At 44.9% G+C, this 20,529-nt stretch overlaps 10 non-coding genes and 1 pseudogene across 10 annotated transcripts; all 11 read left to right on the forward strand.

The window, feature by feature from the left end:
* The first annotated feature begins 666 nt into the window (after positions 1 to 666).
* On the forward strand, positions 667 to 857 carry LOC141198267 (U2 spliceosomal RNA). Its single transcript, XR_012270223.1, has one exon. It is a non-coding gene; the product is annotated as a U2 spliceosomal RNA (small nuclear RNA).
* A 1,124-nt stretch (positions 858 to 1,981) lies between these two features.
* Positions 1,982 to 2,172, forward strand: LOC141198268 (U2 spliceosomal RNA). The gene has a single exon (XR_012270224.1). It is a non-coding gene; the product is annotated as a U2 spliceosomal RNA (small nuclear RNA).
* Positions 2,173 to 3,293: 1,121 nt separating this feature from the next.
* On the forward strand, positions 3,294 to 3,484 carry LOC141198269 (U2 spliceosomal RNA). Its single transcript, XR_012270225.1, has one exon. It is a non-coding gene; the product is annotated as a U2 spliceosomal RNA (small nuclear RNA).
* Positions 3,485 to 4,605: 1,121 nt separating this feature from the next.
* On the forward strand, positions 4,606 to 4,796 carry LOC141198270 (U2 spliceosomal RNA). Its single transcript, XR_012270226.1, has one exon. It is a non-coding gene; the product is annotated as a U2 spliceosomal RNA (small nuclear RNA).
* A 1,118-nt stretch (positions 4,797 to 5,914) lies between these two features.
* Positions 5,915 to 6,105, forward strand: LOC141198272 (U2 spliceosomal RNA). The gene has a single exon (XR_012270228.1). It is a non-coding gene; the product is annotated as a U2 spliceosomal RNA (small nuclear RNA).
* Positions 6,106 to 7,226: 1,121 nt separating this feature from the next.
* On the forward strand, positions 7,227 to 7,318 carry LOC141198022 (U2 spliceosomal RNA; annotated as a pseudogene).
* Positions 7,319 to 8,098: 780 nt separating this feature from the next.
* LOC141197946 (U2 spliceosomal RNA) lies at positions 8,099 to 8,285 on the forward strand. Its single transcript, XR_012269953.1, has one exon. It is a non-coding gene; the product is annotated as a U2 spliceosomal RNA (small nuclear RNA).
* A 1,118-nt stretch (positions 8,286 to 9,403) lies between these two features.
* Positions 9,404 to 9,594, forward strand: LOC141198274 (U2 spliceosomal RNA). The gene has a single exon (XR_012270229.1). It is a non-coding gene; the product is annotated as a U2 spliceosomal RNA (small nuclear RNA).
* Positions 9,595 to 15,804: 6,210 nt separating this feature from the next.
* On the forward strand, positions 15,805 to 15,987 carry LOC141197889 (U2 spliceosomal RNA). Its single transcript, XR_012269911.1, has one exon. It is a non-coding gene; the product is annotated as a U2 spliceosomal RNA (small nuclear RNA).
* Positions 15,988 to 17,102: 1,115 nt separating this feature from the next.
* On the forward strand, positions 17,103 to 17,293 carry LOC141198275 (U2 spliceosomal RNA). Its single transcript, XR_012270230.1, has one exon. It is a non-coding gene; the product is annotated as a U2 spliceosomal RNA (small nuclear RNA).
* A 1,124-nt stretch (positions 17,294 to 18,417) lies between these two features.
* On the forward strand, positions 18,418 to 18,608 carry LOC141198276 (U2 spliceosomal RNA). The gene has a single exon (XR_012270231.1). It is a non-coding gene; the product is annotated as a U2 spliceosomal RNA (small nuclear RNA).
* Positions 18,609 to 20,529: the final 1,921 nt, after the last annotated feature.

Here is a 20,529-nt window from a genome sequence, read left to right on the forward strand (position 1 = left end):
TCTTTTTTGGTTTGCTACAATGCCTTTTCTGAAACGTTGTCTCCCTCTGCTGGAACACTGACTTCTTTCATTTAATGCCTGCAGACTATAAAAGAGAACCCAACCCAAAAAGTTTGGTTGATTAGTCTGTGGCATTCTGTTAAACTGTTGCTTATGGCGGTCTCTGTGAGCTTCTCAGCGACATTCAGCCAGCCAGGTATCCTGCCTGCAGTAGATGGAATGTGGCAATGGAATGCTGGCTGCGCGTGTCATAATAGGCTCTGAGCCTTTATATACCTGTGCACAGCAGCAGCCACCTTCAGTCTGCTGCTGGACAGCCAGCAGCAGCAGCAGCAGCAGCAGGAGAGGTATGTAATCAGCAGCCCTCCTGCTAAGGGTAGACAGCTGCTCGTTCCACCCCACCCCCCGCCTTAATTGGTTCTCCTCCCTTCCAACGGTGTTGAGGCGGGTGGGAACAGCAGGGGGTGAAGGTGCTGTGTTTAAAGAGGTGGAGTTATGCAGATCTAAAACGCGTGGATTGCAGCAGCAGCAAGCCGAAAAGTGCAGGCATGTAAGGGATCTAGAGGTTGACAACATGTCTTCTTAACGGGAGTCCAGGAGCTCATCTCCACAAATGGACTTTTCAGGATCCTTGGGTGGCTCCGTAGTTTGAAACCAATTCTGGTTATCGCTTCTCGGCCTTTTGGCTAAGATCAAGTGTAGTATCTGTTCTTATCAGTTTAATATCTGATACGTCCCCTATCTGGGGACCATATATTAAATGGATTTTTAGAACAGGGAGATGGAAAAAGAGCTTGCTCTGTCCACTCCACGCATTGACCTGGTATTGCAGTATCTCCAGGACCGGTGCACCCCTTCTTTAATGCAGTTTCTAAAATCAGAAAGAATTGAATTCAATGTTTTTTGTTCATTTTGCTTGTTTGTCGGATTTTGGGATGGACTCTTTGGCTTTGCTTTTCTTCTCCTCATTGGATTTTTCATGTTCAAAGTTGCAGAAGCCAGATTACAAGCTCATTTTGGTTCAACTTCAGCAACTGTGCATTGCATTGCCATGTAATGTAATGAAATGCTATCTTTCTAGCTCTCCCTTTTTACTTCCTTTTGGATAAACAGACATATTAGGCAAGCATTTTGGAGCTTTCACCTAAATAACTACAGGTGGTGAGATAAGCTGCACAATATAATTGACCTTTCAGTATATTGTTGCACACACACCATCTATTTAGCAAATGCCCTTGTTATCAACAGCAGCCTTTTAAACTCACCTGAGCTAACAGGTATGTGCGCTGGTTACTCTGCTGCGCTTAAAATTTCTTTTTTGGTTTGCTACAATGCCTTTTCTGAAACGTTGTCTCCCTCTGCTGGAACACTGACTTCTTTCATTTAATGCCTGCAGACTATAAAAGAGAACTCAACCCAAAAAGTTTGGTTGATTAGTCTGTGGCATTCTGTTAAACTGTTGCTTATGGCGGTCTCTGTGAGCTTCTCAGCGACATTCAGCCAGCCAGGTATCCTGCCTGCAGTAGATGGAATGTGGCAATGGAACGCTGGCTGCGCGTGTCATAATAGGCTCTGAGCCTTTATATACCTGTGCACAGCAGCAGCCACCTTCAGTCTGCTGCTGGACAGCCAGCAGCAGCAGCAGCAGCAGCAGCAGGAGAGGTATGTAATCAGCAGCCCTCCTGCTAAGGGTAGACAGCTGCTCGTTCCACCCCACCCCCCGCCTTAATTGGTTCTCCTCCCTTCCAACGGTGTTGAGGCGGGTGGGAACAGCAGGGGGTGAAGGTGCTGTGTTTAAAGAGGTGGAGTTATGCAGATCTAAAACGCGTGGATTGCAGCAGCAGCAAGCCGAAAAGTGCAGGCATGTAAGGGATCTAGAGGTTGACAACATGTCTTCTTAACGGGAGTCCAGGAGCTCATCTCCACAAATGGACTTTTCAGGATCCTTGGGTGGCTCCGTAGTTTGAAACCAATTCTGGTTATCGCTTCTCGGCCTTTTGGCTAAGATCAAGTGTAGTATCTGTTCTTATCAGTTTAATATCTGATACGTCCCCTATCTGGGGACCATATATTAAATGGATTTTTAGAACAGGGAGATGGAAAAAGAGCTTGCTCTGTCCACTCCACGCATTGACCTGGTATTGCAGTATCTCCAGGACCGGTGCACCCCTTCTTTAATGCAGTTTCTAAAATCAGAAAGAATTGAATTCAATGTTTTTTGTTCATTTTGCTTGTTTGTTGGATTTTGGGATGGACTCTTTGGCTTTGCTTTTCTTCTCCTCATTGGATTTTTCATGTTCAAAGTTGCAGAAGCCAGATTACAAGCTCATTTTGGTTCAACTTCAGCAACTGTGCATTAAATTGCCATGTAATGTAATGAAATGCTATCTTTCTAGCTCTCCCTTTTTACTTCCTTTTGGATAAACAGACATATTAGGCAAGCATTTTGGAGCTTTCACCTAAATAACTACAGGTGGTGAGATAAGCTGCACAATATAATTGACCTTTCAGTATATTGTTGCACACACACCATCTATTTAGCAAATGCCCTTGTTATCAACAGCAGCCTTTTAAACTCACCTGAGCTAACAGGTATGTGCGCTGGTTACTCTGCTGCGCTTAAAATTTCTTTTTTGGTTTGCTACAATGCCTTTTCTGAAACGTTGTCTCCCTCTGCTGGAACACTGACTTCTTTCATTTAATGCCTGCAGACTATAAAAGAGAACCCAACCCAAAAAGTTTGGTTGATTAGTCTGTGGCATTCTGTTAAACTGTTGCTTATGGCGGTCTCTGTGAGCTTTTCAGCGACATTCAGCCAGCCAGGTATCCTGCCTGCAGTAGATGGAATGTGGCAATGGAACGCTGGCTGCGCGTGTCATAATAGGCTCTGAGCCTTTATATACCTGTGCACAGCAGCAGCCACCTTCAGTCTGCTGCTGGACAGCCAGCAGCAGCAGCAGCAGCAGCAGGAGAGGTATGTAATCAGCAGCCCTCCTGCTAAGGGTAGACAGCTGCTCGTTCCACCCCACCCCCCGCCTTAATTGGTTCTCCTCCCTTCCAACGGTGTTGAGGCGGGTGGGAACAGCAGGGGGTGAAGGTGCTGTGTTTAAAGAGGTGGAGTTATGCAGATCTAAAACGCGTGGATTGCAGCAGCAGCAAGCCGAAAAGTGCAGGCATGTAAGGGATCTAGAGGTTGACAACATGTCTTCTTAACGGGAGTCCAGGAGCTCATCTCCACAAATGGACTTTTCAGGATCCTTGGGTGGCTCCGTAGTTTGAAACCAATTCTGGTTATCGCTTCTCGGCCTTTTGGCTAAGATCAAGTGTAGTATCTGTTCTTATCAGTTTAATATCTGATACGTCCCCTATCTGGGGACCATATATTAAATGGATTTTTAGAACAGGGAGATGGAAAAAGAGCTTGCTCTGTCCACTCCACGCATTGACCTGGTATTGCAGTATCTCCAGGACCGGTGCACCCCTTCTTTAATGCAGTTTCTAAAATCAGAAAGAATTGAATTCAATGTTTTTTGTTCATTTTGCTTGTTTGTCGGATTTTGGGATGGACTCTTTGGCTTTGCTTTTCTTCTCCTCATTGGATTTTTCATGTTCAAAGTTGCAGAAGCCAGATTACAAGCTCATTTTGGTTCAACTTCAGCAACTGTGCATTGCATTGCCATGTAATGTAATGAAATGCTATCTTTCTAGCTCTCCCTTTTTACTTCCTTTTGGATAAACAGACATATTAGGCAAGCATTTTGGAGCTTTCACCTAAATAACTACAGGTGGTGAGATAAGCTGCACAATATAATTGACCTTTCAGTATATTGTTGCACACACACCATCTATTTAGCAAATGCCCTTGTTATCAACAGCAGCCTTTTAAACTCACCTGAGCTAACAGGTATGTGCGCTGGTTACTCTGCTGCGCTTAAAATTTCTTTTTTGGTTTGCTACAATGCCTTTTCTGAAACGTTGTCTCCCTCTGCTGGAACACTGACTTCTTTCATTTAATGCCTGCAGACTATAAAAGAGAACCCAACCCAAAAAGTTTGGTTGATTAGTCTGTGGCATTCTGTTAAACTGTTGCTTATGGCGGTCTCTGTGAGCTTCTCAGCGACATTCAGCCAGCCAGGTATCCTGCCTGCAGTAGATGGAATGTGGCAATGGAACGCTGGCTGCGCATGTCATAATAGGCTCTGAGCCTTTATATACCTGTGCACAGCAGCAGCCACCTTCAGTCTGCTGCTGGACAGCCAGCAGCAGCAGCAGCAGCAGCAGGAGAGGTATGTAATCAGCAGCCCTCCTGCTAAGGGTAGACAGCTGCTCGTTCCACCCCACCCCCCGCCTTAATTGGTTCTCCTCCCTTCCAACGGTGTTGAGGCGGGTGGGAACAGCAGGGGGTGAAGGTGCTGTGTTTAAAGAGGTGGAGTTATGCAGATCTAAAACGCGTGGATTGCAGCAGCAGCAAGCCGAAAAGTGCAGGCATGTAAGGGATCTAGAGGTTGACAACATGTCTTCTTAACGGGAGTCCAGGAGCTCATCTCCACAAATGGACTTTTCAGGATCCTTGGGTGGCTCCGTAGTTTGAAACCAATTCTGGTTATCGCTTCTCGGCCTTTTGGCTAAGATCAAGTGTAGTATCTGTTCTTATCAGTTTAATATCTGATACGTCCCCTATCTGGGGACCATATATTAAATGGATTTTTAGAACAGGGAGATGGAAAAAGAGCTTGCTCTGTCCACTCCACGCATTGACCTGGTATTGCAGTATCTCCAGGACCGGTGCACCCCTTCTTTAATGCAGTTTCTAAAATCAGAAAGAATTGAATTCAATGTTTTTTGTTCATTTTGCTTGTTTGTCGGATTTTGGGATGGACTCTTTGGCTTTGCTTTTCTTCTCCTCATTGGATTTTTCATGTTCAAAGTTGCAGAAGCCAGATTACAAGCTCATTTTGGTTCAACTTCAGCAACTGTGCATTGCATTGCCATGTAATGTAATGAAATGCTATCTTTCTAGCTCTCCCTTTTTACTTCCTTTTGGATAAACAGACATATTAGGCAAGCATTTTGGAGCTTTCACCTAAATAACTACAGGTGGTGAGATAAGCTGCACAATATAATTGACCTTTCAGTATATTGTTGCACACACACCATCTATTTAGCAAATGCCCTTGTTATCAACAGCAGCCTTTTAAACTCACCTGAGCTAACAGGTATGTGCGCTGGTTACTCTGCTGCGCTTAAAATTTCTTTTTTGGTTTGCTACAATGCCTTTTCTGAAACGTTGTCTCCCTCTGCTGGAACACTGACTTCTTTCATTTAATGCCTGCAGACTATAAAAGAGAACCCAACCCGAAAAGTTTGGTTGATTAGTCTGTGGCATTCTGTTAAACTGTTGCTTATGGCGGTCTCTGTGAGTTTCTCAGCGACATTCAGCCAGCCAGGTATCCTGCCTGCAGTAGATGGAATGTGGCAATGGAACGCTGGCTGCGCGTGTCATAATAGGCTCTGAGCCTTTATATACCTGTGCACAGCAGCAGCCACCTTCAGTCTGCTGCTGGACAGCCAGCAGCAGCAGCAGCAGCAGGAGAGGTATGTAATCAGCAGCCCTCCTGCTAAGGGTAGACAGCTGCTCGTTCCACCCCACCCCCCGCCTTAATTGGTTCTCCTCCCTTCCAACGGTGTTGAGGCGGGTGGGAACAGCAGGGGGTGAAGGTGCTGTGTTTAAAGAGGTGGAGTTATGCAGATCTAAAACGCGTGGATTGCAGCAGCAGCAAGCCGAAAAGTGCAGGCATGTAAGGGATCTAGAGGTTGACAACATGTCTTCTTAACGGGAGTCCAGGAGCTCATCTCCACAAATGGACTTTTCAGGATCCTTGGGTGGCTCCGTAGTTTGAAACCAATTCTGGTTATCGCTTCTCGGCCTTTTGGCTAAGATCAAGTGTAGTATCTGTTCTTATCAGTTTAATATCTGATACGTCCCCTATCTGGGGACCATATATTAAATGGATTTTTAGAACAGGGAGATGGAAAAAGAGCTTGCTCTGTCCACTCCACGCATTGACCTGGTATTGCAGTATCTCCAGGACCGGTGCACCCCTTCTTTAATGCAGTTTCTAAAATCAGAAAGAATTGAATTCAATGTTTTTTGTTCATTTTGCTTGTTTGTCGGATTTTGGGATGGACTCTTTGGCTTTGCTTTTCTTCTCCTCATTGGATTTTTCATGTTCAAAGTTGCAGAAGCCAGATTACAAGCTCATTTTGGTTCAACTTCAGCAACTGTGCATTGCATTGCCATGTAATGTAATGAAATGCTATCTTTCTAGCTCTCCCTTTTTACTTCCTTTTGGATAAACAGACATATTAGGCAAGCATTTTGGAGCTTTCACCTAAATAACTACAGGTGGTGAGATAAGCTGCACAATATAATTGACCTTTCAGTATATTGTTGCACACACACCATCTATTTAGCAAATGCCCTTGTTATCAACAGCAGCCTTTTAAACTCACCTGAGCTAACAGGTATGTGCGCTGGTTACTCTGCTGCGCTTAAAATTTCTTTTTTGGTTTGCTACAATGCCTTTTCTGAAACGTTGTCTCCCTCTGCTGGAACACTGACTTCTTTCATTTAATGCCTGCAGACTATAAAAGAGAACCCAACCCAAAAAGTTTGGTTGATTAGTCTGTGGCATTCTGTTAAACTGTTGCTTATGGCGGTCTCTGTGAGCTTCTCAGCGACATTCAGCCAGCCAGGTATCCTGCCTGCAGTAGATGGAATGTGGCAATGGAACGCTGGCTGCGCGTGTCATAATAGGCTCTGAGCCTTTATATACCTGTGCACAGCAGCAGCCACCTTCAGTCTGCTGCTGGACAGCCAGCAGCAGCAGCAGCAGCAGCAGGAGAGGTATGTAATCAGCAGCCCTCCTGCTAAGGGTAGACAGCTGCTCGTTCCACCCCACCCCCCGCCTTAATTGGTTCTCCTCCCTTCCAACGGTGTTGAGGCGGGTGGGAACAGCAGGGGGTGAAGGTGCTGTGTTTAAAGAGGTGGAGTTATGCAGATCTAAAACGCGTGGATTGCAGCAGCAGCAAGCCGAAAAGTGCAGGCATGTAAGGGATCTAGAGGTTGACAACATGTCTTCTTAACGGGAGTCCAGGAGCTCATCTCCACAAATGGACTTTTCAGGATCCTTGGGTGGCTCCGTAGTTTGAAACCAATTCTGGTTATCGCTTCTCGGCCTTTTGGCTAAGATCAAGTGTAGTATCTTTCGAAAAGGCGGTTTTGGATGTTGGCCGCCCTAGTAGATTGATACATTATGCACACTGGGGTTTAGGCGCTTGTTAGTACGCCAGGTGGCTAATATAGTCATCTGGTGGAAAGCATGGCCCCCCTGGATCGACGCCATTGGGCCGGGGAAGATCGAAAGCCCGAAGTGTGAAGTGCCCCAGGAGTGGTGACCCTGGGGTGCCTTAACTCACTGGGATTGGGAACCCCACTTGAGTTTATGGTACATTTGCACAAGCACTTCAAATTTTCTTTCTTCGCACACACCCTTATTCCGGGCCTTCTGGCCTTAGGATGGGGAATTTTTCAATTCCCGGTCGAAGGTCCGGGCAGTATTATACTGTGAAACCTTCACTATTTATTTAATTTCTTTGTCACTGTGTGTCCACTTATTCACGTGTGTCACGTCCTACTAGGATTTTGTCGGGATGCGGTTCCCTTACGGGTTCCTCTCTTGGCAGGTCTAGGGGGGGAGTGTGTGGCCATCAGGTTCCGCTCCCCCCTGAACCCCCTGGCTCTCCTCTTTCGGGAGGAGAGCGTTGTTGGCTCCCCTCTTCCGGGAGGGGAGCACAGTCTTTGGCTCCCAGTGCCTTGCTCGGGTGAGAACTCGGGCAGGTGCTGGGGGTAAGATTGGGTCGCCTCTGGCTTCGGCTGGAGGTGGCTTTTTGTCCCTGTTCCTCGCTGTGGCCTTTTGGCTCGGAGGGACGGGGAATGGTTTGGGGGACCCTTCTCCTTTTGGAGAGGGTTTCAAGAAGACCAGCATCCTAGTGCACTTTTTTTGTGGCACTTGTCACTTTTTTAAGCGCACTCGGGTTTTGTACACGAATTCGGGCTTTCAAAATAGAAATCTGTTCTTATCAGTTTAATATCTGATACGTCCCCTATCTGGGGACCATATATTAAATGGATTTTTAGAACAGGGAGATGGAAAAAGAGCTTGCTCTGTCCACTCCACGCATTGACCTGGTATTGCAGTATCTCCAGGACCGGTGCACCCCTTCTTTAATGCAGTTTCTAAAATCAGAAAGAATTGAATTCAATGTTTTTTGTTCATTTTGCTTGTTTGTCGGATTTTGGGATGGACTCTTTGGCTTTGCTTTTCTTCTCCTCATTGGATTTTTCATGTTCAAAGTTGCAGAAGCCAGATTACAAGCTCATTTTGGTTCAACTTCAGCAACTGTGCATTGCATTGCCATGTAATGTAATGAAATGCTATCTTTCTAGCTCTCCCTTTTTACTTCCTTTTGGATAAACAGACATATTAGGCAAGCATTTTGGAGCTTTCACCTAAATAACTACAGGTGGTGAGATAAGCTGCACAATATAATTGACCTTTCAGTATATTGTTGCACACACACCATCTATTTAGCAAATGCCCTTGTTATCAACAGCAGCCTTTTAAACTCACCTGAGCTAACAGGTATGTGCGCTGGTTACTCTGCTGCGCTTAAAATTTCTTTTTTGGTTTGCTACAATGCCTTTTCTGAAACGTTGTCTCCCTCTGCTGGAACACTGAATTCTTTCATTTAATGCCTGCAGACTATAAAAGAGAACCCAACCCAAAAAGTTTGGTTGATTAGTCTGTGGCATTCTGTTAAACTGTTGCTTATGGCGGTCTCTGTGAGCTTCTCAGCGACATTCAGCCAGCCAGGTATCCTGCCTGCAGTAGATGGAATGTGGCAATGGAACGCTGGCTGCGCGTGTCATAATAGGCTCTGAGCCTTTATATACCTGTGCACAGCAGCAGCCACCTTCAGTCTGCTGCTGGACAGCCAGCAGCAGCAGCAGCAGCAGGAGAGGTATGTAATCAGCAGCCCTCCTGCTAAGGGTAGACAGCTGCTCGTTCCACCCCACCCCCCGCCTTAATTGGTTCTCCTCCCTTCCAACGGTGTTGAGGCGGGTGGGAACAGCAGGGGGTGAAGGTGCTGTGTTTAAAGAGGTGGAGTTATGCAGATCTAAAACGCGTGGATTGCAGCAGCAGCAAGCCGAAAAGTGCAGGCATGTAAGGGATCTAGAGGTTGACAACATGTCTTCTTAACGGGAGTCCAGGAGCTCATCTCCACAAATGGACTTTTCAGGATCCTTGGGTGGCTCCGTAGTTTGAAACCAATTCTGGTTATCGCTTCTCGGCCTTTTGGCTAAGATCAAGTGTAGTATCTGTTCTTATCAGTTTAATATCTGATACGTCCCCTATCTGGGGACCATATATTAAATGGATTTTTAGAACAGGGAGATGGAAAAAGAGCTTGCTCTGTCCACTCCACGCATTGACCTGGTATTGCAGTATCTCCAGGACCGGTGCACCCCTTCTTTAATGCAGTTTCTAAAATCAGAAAGAATTGAATTCAATGTTTTTTGTTCATTTTGCTTGTTTGTCGGATTTTGGGATGGACTCTTTGGCTTTGCTTTTCTTCTCCTCATTGGATTTTTCATGTTCAAAGTTGCAGAAGCCAGATTACAAGCTCATTTTGGTTCAACTTCAGCAACTGTGGATTGCATTGCCATGTAATGTAATGAAATGCTATCTTTCTAGCTCTCCCTTTTTACTTCCTTTTGGATAAACAGACATATTAGGCAAGCATTTTGGAGCTTTCACCTAAATAACTACAGGTGGTGAGATAAGCTGCACAATATAATTGACCTTTCAGTATATTGTTGCACACACACCATCTATTTAGCAAATGCCCTTGTTATCAACAGCAGCCTTTTAAACTCACCTGAGCTAACAGGTATGTGCGCTGGTTACTCTGCTGCGCTTAAAATTTCTTTTTTGGTTTGCTACAATGCCTTTTCTGAAACGTTGTCTCCCTCTGCTGGAACACTGACTTCTTTCATTTAATGCCTGCAGACTATAAAAGAGAACCCAACCCAAAAAGTTTGGTTGATTAGTCTGTGGCATTCTGTTAAACTGTTGCTTATGGCGGTCTCTGTGAGCTTCTCAGCGACATTCAGCCAGCCAGGTATCCTGCCTGCAGTAGATGGAATGTGGCAATGGAACACTGGCTGCGCGTGTCATAATAGGCTCTGAGCCTTTATATACCTGTGCACAGCAGCAGCCACCTTCAGTCTGCTGCTGGACAGCCAGCAGCAGCAGCAGCAGCAGCAGGAGAGGTATGTAATCAGCAGCCCTCCTGCTAAGGGTAGACAGCTGCTCGTTCCACCCCACCCCCCGCCTTAATTGGTTCTCCTCCCTTCCAACGGTGTTGAGGCGGGTGGGAACAGCAGGGGGTGAAGGTGCTGTGTTTAAAGAGGTGGAGTTATGCAGATCTAAAACGCGTGGATTGCAGCAGCAGCAAGCCGAAAAGTGCAGGCATGTAAGGGATCTAGAGGTTGACAACATGTCTTCTTAACGGGAGTCCAGGAGCTCATCTCCACAAATGGACTTTTCAGGATCCTTGGGTGGCTCCGTAGTTTGAAACCAATTCTGGTTATCGCTTCTCGGCCTTTTGGCTTCGATCTTACAGCTTGTCTGTTTGGTTGTTGTCTATCTGGGTGCTTCCGGTACCCTCTCTCTCGGCCTGGGGGGATCGTTCCTCTTCGGAGGGACTTCACCCCCCTGCTGCTATAGGGAGAGAGGCTTAGTCCGGGAGCAACGGGAAGTGATCCCCTAAAAAGGCATATGCCTTTTTTTTCTTTCCGTAGTTGGCGTACTTTTTTTGGAAGAGATGCCGGCTGTGCTGTCATATGCATCGGGTGAACCCCGGATGAGAAATACAGTGCGAATTGACGTTTTGGAGAAGTTTCGCTGTGAGAAAAACATCCAGTATGTTTGGAACATCATCCTTCTTGGACTTCTGGGATTTAGTAGAGAGGACATCTTCTGCTTCCAGGACAACGAATCGAAAGGTACCTACACCATCACTTTTAGGAGTCAAGGGTGCTGCCAACAACTGGTCCAGAAAGTGAACGAAAATAGCCACATGGACGAAATGGAAGGTTTGATTTTTTCCTTATTATTTGTTTATGAAGAAGTCCAGATTGTGGTTCACTTCCCTAACCCTTTTGTGGAAGTGCTGGATATTTTGACTTTCTTGCGTCGCTATTGCGATGACGTGTCCTTTTTAGGAAAAAATAAAAATGCAGTTAATTTTTGGTGTGGGAAGCGGAGGTTCCTGGCACGATTAAAGAAGGATCCAACGGGAGTCGGAGGAACACAGCACCCTCCCTCCACCTTCACAATCGGGAAGAGCCGAGGATACCTCTTCTATCAAGGTATGCCCTTGTATTGTAGGAATTGTGGCACAATGGGGCATACCCAAGACGCTTGCCAGGAGAGGAGGGCTGCCCGTTGTAATAATTGCAGCCAGTATGGACACTTGACGAAAGACTGTCCTCACAAGAAACAGTGTAATCTGTGCGGGGAGGATGGACATGTATTCCGGAGTTGCCCCCAGAGAACCAAGGTACGGACATATGCAGAGGCAACTGGGGGTCCCTGGCGAAGACAATCTCTAGCTCGCCCCTCAGTGTCCGTCGGGGAGGATCCCCTTGACAGGACTGAGCTAAGCTCTACTGGCCCCTCTGTAGTGGAGGTGGCAAAGAAGAAGCCCCCGCAAAAAGGGGACTATGGGCGGTCCGTCCAGGGACCGGAGCAGGGATGCTCTTCTGTTCGGGAGGGTGTCTCTGTGTCGATGGCCCCTGAAGATGTGTGTGTTTCTGGTGTGCTGGAGCAGGGTGCCCCCAGTATGTTGGCACTGGTGGGCCCTGCTGCGAAGGCCCCAGATGCTATTCAAGTGTCGAGCCAGCAGGACGCAGTGTGTTTTTCCCTAGGTGACGACCTCGAGAAGAGAGACCATGAGGCAGTAGTGGGAGAAGATTGCACTAGTGACCTACCTGAACCCAGCGGGAAAAAGATGCGTGCGGATGTCTGTCCGGATTCACCGGATGTTTCCTTGGGTGTCGGTGATTTGTGGCTGCAGGGAGCAGGAGCTGGATACCCGGTCACTGCCTCGGATCCAATGAACATTTCCTTTTCCCCGGAGTCAGGGATCTTGGAGGCACTGTTGGATCATAGTCCTGAACAGGTCAAGATGATTCTGGATGACTCCCTCCCACCTTGACTTTAATGCCGTCCATAAAATGCCTCTCACTGAATGTGAGATCTTTAAAGAGCCCTGTTCGCAGGGCTGCTCTTTTTCAATATTTAGAGACTTTAGACTTTGATGTGTGTTTATTGCAGGAATGTGGACTACAACACTCAATTAATTATGACGAGCTTAAAAAGGATTGGAAGTCGGGACCGTCAGTGTGGTCCGGCTCAAATGTGAATAGGTCTGCTGGAGTGGGTTTGCTCTGTCGTGGTAATAACATCGTGTTTTCCTCTGTTGCAGAGATTACACCAGGCAGGGCAATGTTAGTACATTTGCATATTAATAATTTTAGTTTTCGCATAATTAATGTGTATGCTCCCCCCGACAAGCAAGAGCGCATCCAATTGTTTGAAATTTTGCCTGTATTTTGTGTTGGGTCTTCTCCCCTCCTGATAGGTGGGGATTTCAACTGCCTTAGTGTCGGCGAACAACGAGTAGGAGGGGACCCTCTCCGTAAGTTGGATAAGTCATGTTTTCTGCTAAAAAATTTTCAAACTGATTTTAAGCTATGCGATGCCTGGAGGTCTCTTTCACCGACGGACCCTGGATTTACATGGTCCGGTCGGGGAGTGGCCTCTAGGATCGATTTTATGTTTTTATCTGTGGATTTTAAGCCGGTGATGTTTGATCTAATGTCTAATTTATTTTCCGATCACAAAATGTTAAAATTACAGTTAGAATACCAAGGAGAGCAGAGAATAAACAAAGGACTGTGGCGTTTGGGGACACATCTGCTGGAGGATCCTCAGATAAGGTCGGATTTTTGTACAGCCTACCAGGAATGGAGACAACATAGGCCTCCTTATATAAAAATGTTGTCTTGGTGGGAAAAGATTAAAAATAAAATTAGGCTTTTTTTTATCACGGCAGGGAGGAAGAAATCAAGACAGAAAAAACAATTTTTCTCAAATCTAAATACTAGGCTGCAGACACTTTATAAATTTAAAGAGATTGGGTTGGAGGTGGAGGAAGACATTGTCAGCCTAAAAGCAGAAATACATACACTTTTGGAGCAGAAGGGGAGAGAGGTTATTTTTAATTCAAAGGTAAAGCAGTTAGAAGAAGATGAAAAATGTACACACTTCTTTTTTAAAAAAGCAATGGAGAGGAAAGATGCGATTACTTGTTTAGGTGAAGAATCCACTATACAGGGCATGAAGAACGTGGCTTTTGATTTTTACCGACTCCTTTTTAGTGAGAAAAGTGTGGATGATTCCTTTTTACAAGATGCTCTTAATGTCCTAGATTTTAAGTTGAATCAGTCAGATCAGGAGTTTTTAATACGGGATTTTAGCTTAGAGGAACTTTTTAACATTTTTAAAAGTTTTTCAAAGGGCAAAGCTCCGGGAGCAGACGGTCTCCCCGTCGAATTTTATCTGACTTTCTGGGATATTTTAAAGGATGATCTTTTAGCACTTTTTAAGGAGGTTTTTAAGTGTAAACGGTTGCCCAAGGGATGGAGGAGGGGAATAGTGTCCTTGATCTTTAAAAAGAAAGGGGCTCGTGAGGACCTTGCAAATTGGAGGCCTATCACCCTCCTCAACATGGATTATAAAGTATTAGCCAAATTTATTGCATGCCGGCTTAAAATGATAATTGATAAGTTGATACAACCAGAACAAGTTTGTGGTGTACCGGGAAGGAGTATTGCGGAGGTGTTAAATGTCATAAGAGATGCAATATGGTATACTAGGGATCGTGGTCAGAATTTAGCCCTGTTGGCGCTGGACTTTGAGAAGGCGTTCGACAGGGTATCGCACAAGTATCTTTTTAGTGTTTTAAAGAAGATGGCGATCCCGGATTTTATCATGTCTCTAATTAAGATTTTGTATAAAGATTCATATTGTCAAATCTCTGTTAATGGCTTCTTAACAGGTGAAATACCGCTGGAATCCGGAGTGAAGCAGGGCTGCCCTTTGTCCCCGATCCTGTTTATTTGTGCTATGGAGCCTTTATTATGCCAAATTAGGAAAGATAAAGTGATCCGTGGGGTCCCTGTTCCGGGTGGAGGGGGGGCCCAAATTAAAGTCTTCGGGTATATGGACGATGTTACTGCCATCTGCACGGATCCTGCTTCCCTCCGGAGGGTGGTGAGGTGTACCAGTTTTTTTAGTCAGGCTTCAGGTTTTAAGTTGAATTTTAATAAAACTGAGTGTTTGACAATTGGTTCCTGGGATACAGTGGACCTACCAGGAGTCAAAATGAAGTGTGATAAAGTTAAAATTTTGGGCATTACTTTTAATAAAGAAAATGACGGGGTTGTGAGTTGGGGGGAGGTCCAGGAGAAAATGGTGAAGAAACTATCCTTTTGGAATTTGCGTAGTTTGTCAATCGAAGGGAAAGTTCTAATTATTAAGTCTGTATTATTGCCAATGATGTTATATGTTGCAATTGTGTACCCTCCCTCCGACTTAATGCTCAAAAAGCTGACTCGCTGCATGTTTATATTTATTTGGGGCTCGAAGATGGAAAAAGTAAAACGCACAGAAATGTATAAAAGGCATCAAAATGGTGGAAAGGATGTCCCGGATTTGAGCATGTTTTTGTATATAAATTTCTTCTGTTTCTGTTTTAAGCTTCTTAATTCTAACAGTGTTTTTAGTCTGTTTTTAAAATATACTTGTGGTTATGTTTTTAAGAGATGGCTACGGCCATCCTTATCTTCGCCTGTTTTATTATGTCCCCCAAAGCATCTTATCATCTTAGAGAAAGTATGTAGAAATTATAAATTAAGAGACTTGGATACTGATATTCTTCAAGACCGAAGGAAATTGATAACTCATCTGAGAAGGGAAGAAAGAGTATCTGAAGTAATCAACTTTTCCTGGAGCAGATCCAAGCGAGTCTGGAGGAATGTGTTTGGAAAGTTTCTCGCAAATATTCATAAAGACCTTGCCTGGATGTCCGTCCACCAGTGCCTCCCAACTAGAGACTTTCAGCACAGGAGAGGCCTGGCGGCGCGGGCAAAATGTCCTAGAGACTCGTGTGGAAGTGATGAGACGGTTTTACATCTGTTTTGGAACTGTTTTTATGCGCAAGAACTTTGGCGGAGACTGGGGGTGCTTTTGAAATGGGTTTGTGGTCTGAAAGACTTTTGTCACGAATATGTTTTATACGGACTTTTTAATTGCCCAACTTTACATCAAACCAAAATATGCTGGTGTATAATAAATTGTGCAAAAAGTGCTATGTGGAAAGTGAGGAATATTTTGTTGTTCAAACGTGACTGTATTTCCATCAATGATTGTATTAGAATGGTTTTTAGCGAAATGTATATTTATTATTTGAAAGATGTCAAAGATGTGGGTAAACACGAAGTGAATAGAAGATGGTGTTTTTACATGTGGAATACTATTTTGTACTAATATTGTCTGTGGAAAGAGCTCTATTAACGCTGTAAATAAGAATAATGTGTTTTTGTACTTTTTTATATCTGAATAAATTTATGTTGAAACCTTATCTGTTCTTATCAGTTTAATATCTGATACGTCCCCTATCTGGGGACCATATATTAAATGGATTTTTAGAACAGGGAGATGGAAAAAGAGCTTGCTCTGTCCACTCCACGCATTGACCTGGTATTGCAGTATCTCCAGGACCGGTGCACCCCTTCTTTAATGCTGTTTCTAAAATCAGAAAGAATTGAATTCAATGTTTTTTGTTCATTTTGCTTGTTTGTCGGATTTTGGGATGGACTCTTTGGCTTTGCTTTTCTTCTCCTCATTGGATTTTTCATGTTCAAAGTTGCAGAAGCCAGATTACAAGCTCATTTTGGTTCAACTTCAGCAACTGTGCATTGCATTGCCATGTAATGTAATGAAATGCTATCTTTCTAGCTCTCCCTTTTTACTTCCTTTTGGATAAACAGACATATTAGGCAAGCATTTTGGAGCTTTCACCTAAATAACTACAGGTGGTGAGATAAGCTGCACAATATAATTGACCTTTCAGTATATTGTTGCACACACACCATCTATTTAGCAAATGCCCTTGTTATCAACAGCAGCCTTTTAAACTCACCTGAGCTAACAGGTATGTGCGCTGGTTACTCTGCTGCGCTTAAAATTTCTTTTTTGGTTTGCTACAATGCCTTTTCTGAAACGTTGTCTCCCTCTGCTGGAACACTGACTTCTTTCATTTAATGCCTGCAGACTATAAAAGAGAACCCAACCCAAAAAGTTTGGTTGATTAGTCTGTGGCATTCTGTTAAACTGTTTCTTATGGCGGTCTCTGTGAGCTTCTCAGCGACATTCAGCCAGCCAGGTATCCTGCCTGCAGTAGATGGAATGTGGCAATGGAACGCTGGCTGCGCGTGTCATAATAGGCTCTGAGCCTTTATATACCTGTGCACAGCAGCAGCCACCTTCAGTCTGCTGCTGGACAGCCAGCAGCAGCAGCAGCAGGAGAGGTATGTAATCAGCAGCCCTCCTGCTAAGGGTAGACAGCTGCTCGTTCCACCCCACCCCCCGCCTTAATTGGTTCTCCTCCCTTCCAACGGTGTTGAGGCGGGTGGGAACAGCAGGGGGTGAAGGTGCTGTGTTTAAAGAGGTGGAGTTATGCAGATCTAAAACGCGTGGATTGCAGCAGCAGCAAGCCGAAAAGTGCAGGCATGTAAGGGATCTAGAGGTTGACAACATGTCTTCTTAACGGGAGTCCAGGAGCACATCTCCACAAATGGACTTTTCAGGATCCTTGGGTGGCTCCGTAGTTTGAAACCAATTCTGGTTATCGCTTCTCGGCCTTTTGGCTAAGATCAAGTGTAGTATCTGTTCTTATCAGTTTAATATCTGATACGTCCCCTATCTGGGGACCATATATTAAATGGATTTTTAGAACAGGGAGATGGAAAAAGAGCTTGCTCTGTCCACTCCACGCATTGACCTGGTATTGCAGTATCTCCAGGACCGGTGCACCCCTTCTTTAATGCAGTTTCTAAAATCAGAAAGAATTGAATTCAATGTTTTTTGTTCATTTTGCTTGTTTGTCGGATTTTGGGATGGACTCTTTGGCTTTGCTTTTCTTCTCCTCATTGGATTTTTCATGTTCAAAGTTGCAGAAGCCAGATTACAAGCTCATTTTGGTTCAACTTCAGCAACTGTGCATTGCATTGCCATGTAATGTAATGAAATGCTATCTTTCTAGCTCTCCCTTTTTACTTCCTTTTGGATAAACAGACATATTAGGCAAGCATTTTGGAGCTTTCACCTAAATAACTACAGGTGGTGAGATAAGCTGCACAATATAATTGACCTTTCAGTATATTGCTGCACACACACCATCTATTTAGCAAATGCCCTTGTTATCAACAGCAGCCTTTTAAACTCACCTGAGCTAACAGGTATGTGCGCTGGTTACTCTGCTGCGCTTAAAATTTCTTTTTTGGTTTGCTACAATGCCTTTTCTGAAACGTTGTCTCCCTCTGCTGGAACACTGACTTCTTTCATTTAATGCCTGCAGACTATAAAAGAGAACCCAACCCAAAAAGTTTGGTTGATTAGTCTGTGGCATTCTGTTAAACTGTTGCTTATGGCGGTCTCTGTGAGCTTCTCAGCGACATTCAGCCAGCCAGGTATCCTGCCTGCAGTAGATGGAATGTGGCAATGGAACGCTGGCTGCGCGTGTCATAATAGGCTCTGAGCCTTTATATACCTGTGCACAGCAGCAGCCACCTTCAGTCTGCTGCTGGACAGCCAGCAGCAGCAGCAGCAGCAGCAGCAGGAGAGGTATGTAATCAGCAGCCCTCCTGCTAAGGGTAGACAGCTGCTCGTTCCACCCCACCCCCCGCCTTAATTGGTTCTCCTCCCTTCCAACGGTGTTGAGGCGGGTGGGAACAGCAGGGGGTGAAGGTGCTGTGTTTAAAGAGGTGGAGTTATGCAGATCTAAAACGCGTGGATTGCAGCAGCAGCAAGCCGAAAAGTGCAGGCATGTAAGGGATCTAGAGGTTGACAACATGTCTTCTTAACGGGAGTCCAGGAGCTCATCTCCACAAATGGACTTTTCAGGATCCTTGGGTGGCTCCGTAGTTTGAAACCAATTCTGGTTATCGCTTCTCGGCCTTTTGGCTAAGATCAAGTGTAGTATCTGTTCTTATCAGTTTAATATCTGATACGTCCCCTATCTGGGGACCATATATTAAATGGATTTTTAGAACAGGGAGATGGAAAAAGAGCTTGCTCTGTCCACTCCACGCATTGACCTGGTATTGCAGTATCTCCAGGACCGGTGCACCCCTTCTTTAATGCAGTTTCTAAAATCAGAAAGAATTGAATTCAATGTTTTTTGTTCATTTTGCTTGTTTGTCGGATTTTGGGATGGACTCTTTGGCTTTGCTTTTCTTCTCCTCATTGGATTTTTCATGTTCAAAGTTGCAGAAGCCAGATTACAAGCTCATTTTGGTTCAACTTCAGCAACTGTGCATTGCATTGCCATGTAATGTAATGAAATGCTATCTTTCTAGCTCTCCCTTTTTACTTCCTTTTGGATAAACAGACATATTAGGCAAGCATTTTGGAGCTTTCACCTAAATAACTACAGGTGGTGAGATAAGCTGCACAATATAATTGACCTTTCAATATATTGTTGCACACACACCATCTATTTAGCAAATGCCCTTGTTATCAACAGCAGCCTTTTAAACTCACCTGAGCTAACAGGTATGTGCGCTGGTTACTCTGCTGCGCTTAAAATTTCTTTTTTGGTTTGCTACAATGCCTTTTCTGAAACGTTGTCTCCCTCTGCTGGAACACTGACTTCTTTCATTTAATGCCTGCAGACTATAAAAGAGAACCCAACCCAAAAAGTTTGGTTGATTAGTCTGTGGCATTCTGTTAAACTGTTGCTTATGGCGGTCTCTGTGAGCTTCTCAGCGACATTCAGCCAGCCAGGTATCCTGCCTGCAGTAGATGGAATGTGGCAATGGAACGCTGGCTGCGCGTGTCATAATAGGCTCTGAGCCTTTATATACCTGTGCACAGCAGCAGCCACCTTCAGTCTGCTGCTGGACAGCCAGCAGCAGCAGCAGCAGCAGCAGCAGGAGAGGTATGTAATCAGCAGCCCTCCTGCTAAGGGTAGACAGCTGCTCGTTCCACCCCACCCCCCGCCTTAATTGGTTCTCCTCCCTTCCAACGGTGTTGAGGCGGGTGGGAACAGCAGGGGGTGAAGGTGCTGTGTTTAAAGAGGTGGAGTTATGCAGATCTAAAACGCGTGGATTGCAGCAGCAGCAAGCCGAAAAGTGCAGGCATGTAAGGGATCTAGAGGTTGACAACATGTCTTCTTAAGGGGAGTCCAGGAGCTCATCTCCACAAATGGACTTTTCAGGATCCTTGGGTGGCTCCGTAGTTTGAAACCAATTCTGGTTATCGCTTCTCGGCCTTTTGGCTAAGATCAAGTGCTTTATTGCAGGAGATTGTGGTTGAAGGGCACTCGGGTACCCCTCTCCTTGGCCTGGCAGGATCGTCCACTTTGGTGGACTTAACCTGCTTGCTGCTATTAGGGAGAGGGCTTAGTCCCAGGGTAACGAGTTGCGATCCCCCAGCTTCCAGGTGTTTTTCGCTGCAAGAACACTGGGAGCGCAGATTGCAAGCGCCTGCAATTTGCAACCTTGTTGTGTTTTTCCATGGAGGTTGACCCTAACCTCGTGCCTCTTTATGCGAGGCTAAAAAACTCTATCCGAGTTCACTTCACGGCGGGTGGCTCGGATATGAGGAAATTAGGGTATGTAGTCCAGGACGTGCTCAGGAACCTTCTTGGCGTACAAAGGAATGAAATTCTCTCCATCCAGGATTATCCCAGAAGAGGTGACTATGACATCACATTCACCGGAGAAGGTATTTTTAGAGATGTACTAGAAAAGTTAAAAAAAGTTGAAAATAGTCCTGTTTTGAAAGGGATACAAATTGTTGAGCACGTCCTGGATGAGGTAAGACTGGTTATTGTAAAAATATTTTCGCCCTTTGTTTCTGCTCCAGAAGTAATGTCATTTCTAGCAATTTATTTTAAAAGTGTTAAATGTATTGGGAAGATATTAAACGAATATAACATATGGACATCTAAGTGGAAATTCCTTGTGAAGTGTACAAGAGATCCAAATACACCAGGTGGTATACGGCTCCCCCCTGCCCGTTTCAAAATTGGGCAAACAAATGGGGATTTCTT

The sequence above is a fragment of the Phyllobates terribilis genome, unplaced genomic scaffold (genome assembly GCF_046119375.1).
Source record: "Phyllobates terribilis strain yellow unplaced genomic scaffold, ASM4611937v1 Scaffold_94__1_contigs__length_6153435, whole genome shotgun sequence".
NCBI classification, from domain to species: Eukaryota; Metazoa; Chordata; class Amphibia; order Anura; family Dendrobatidae; genus Phyllobates; species Phyllobates terribilis.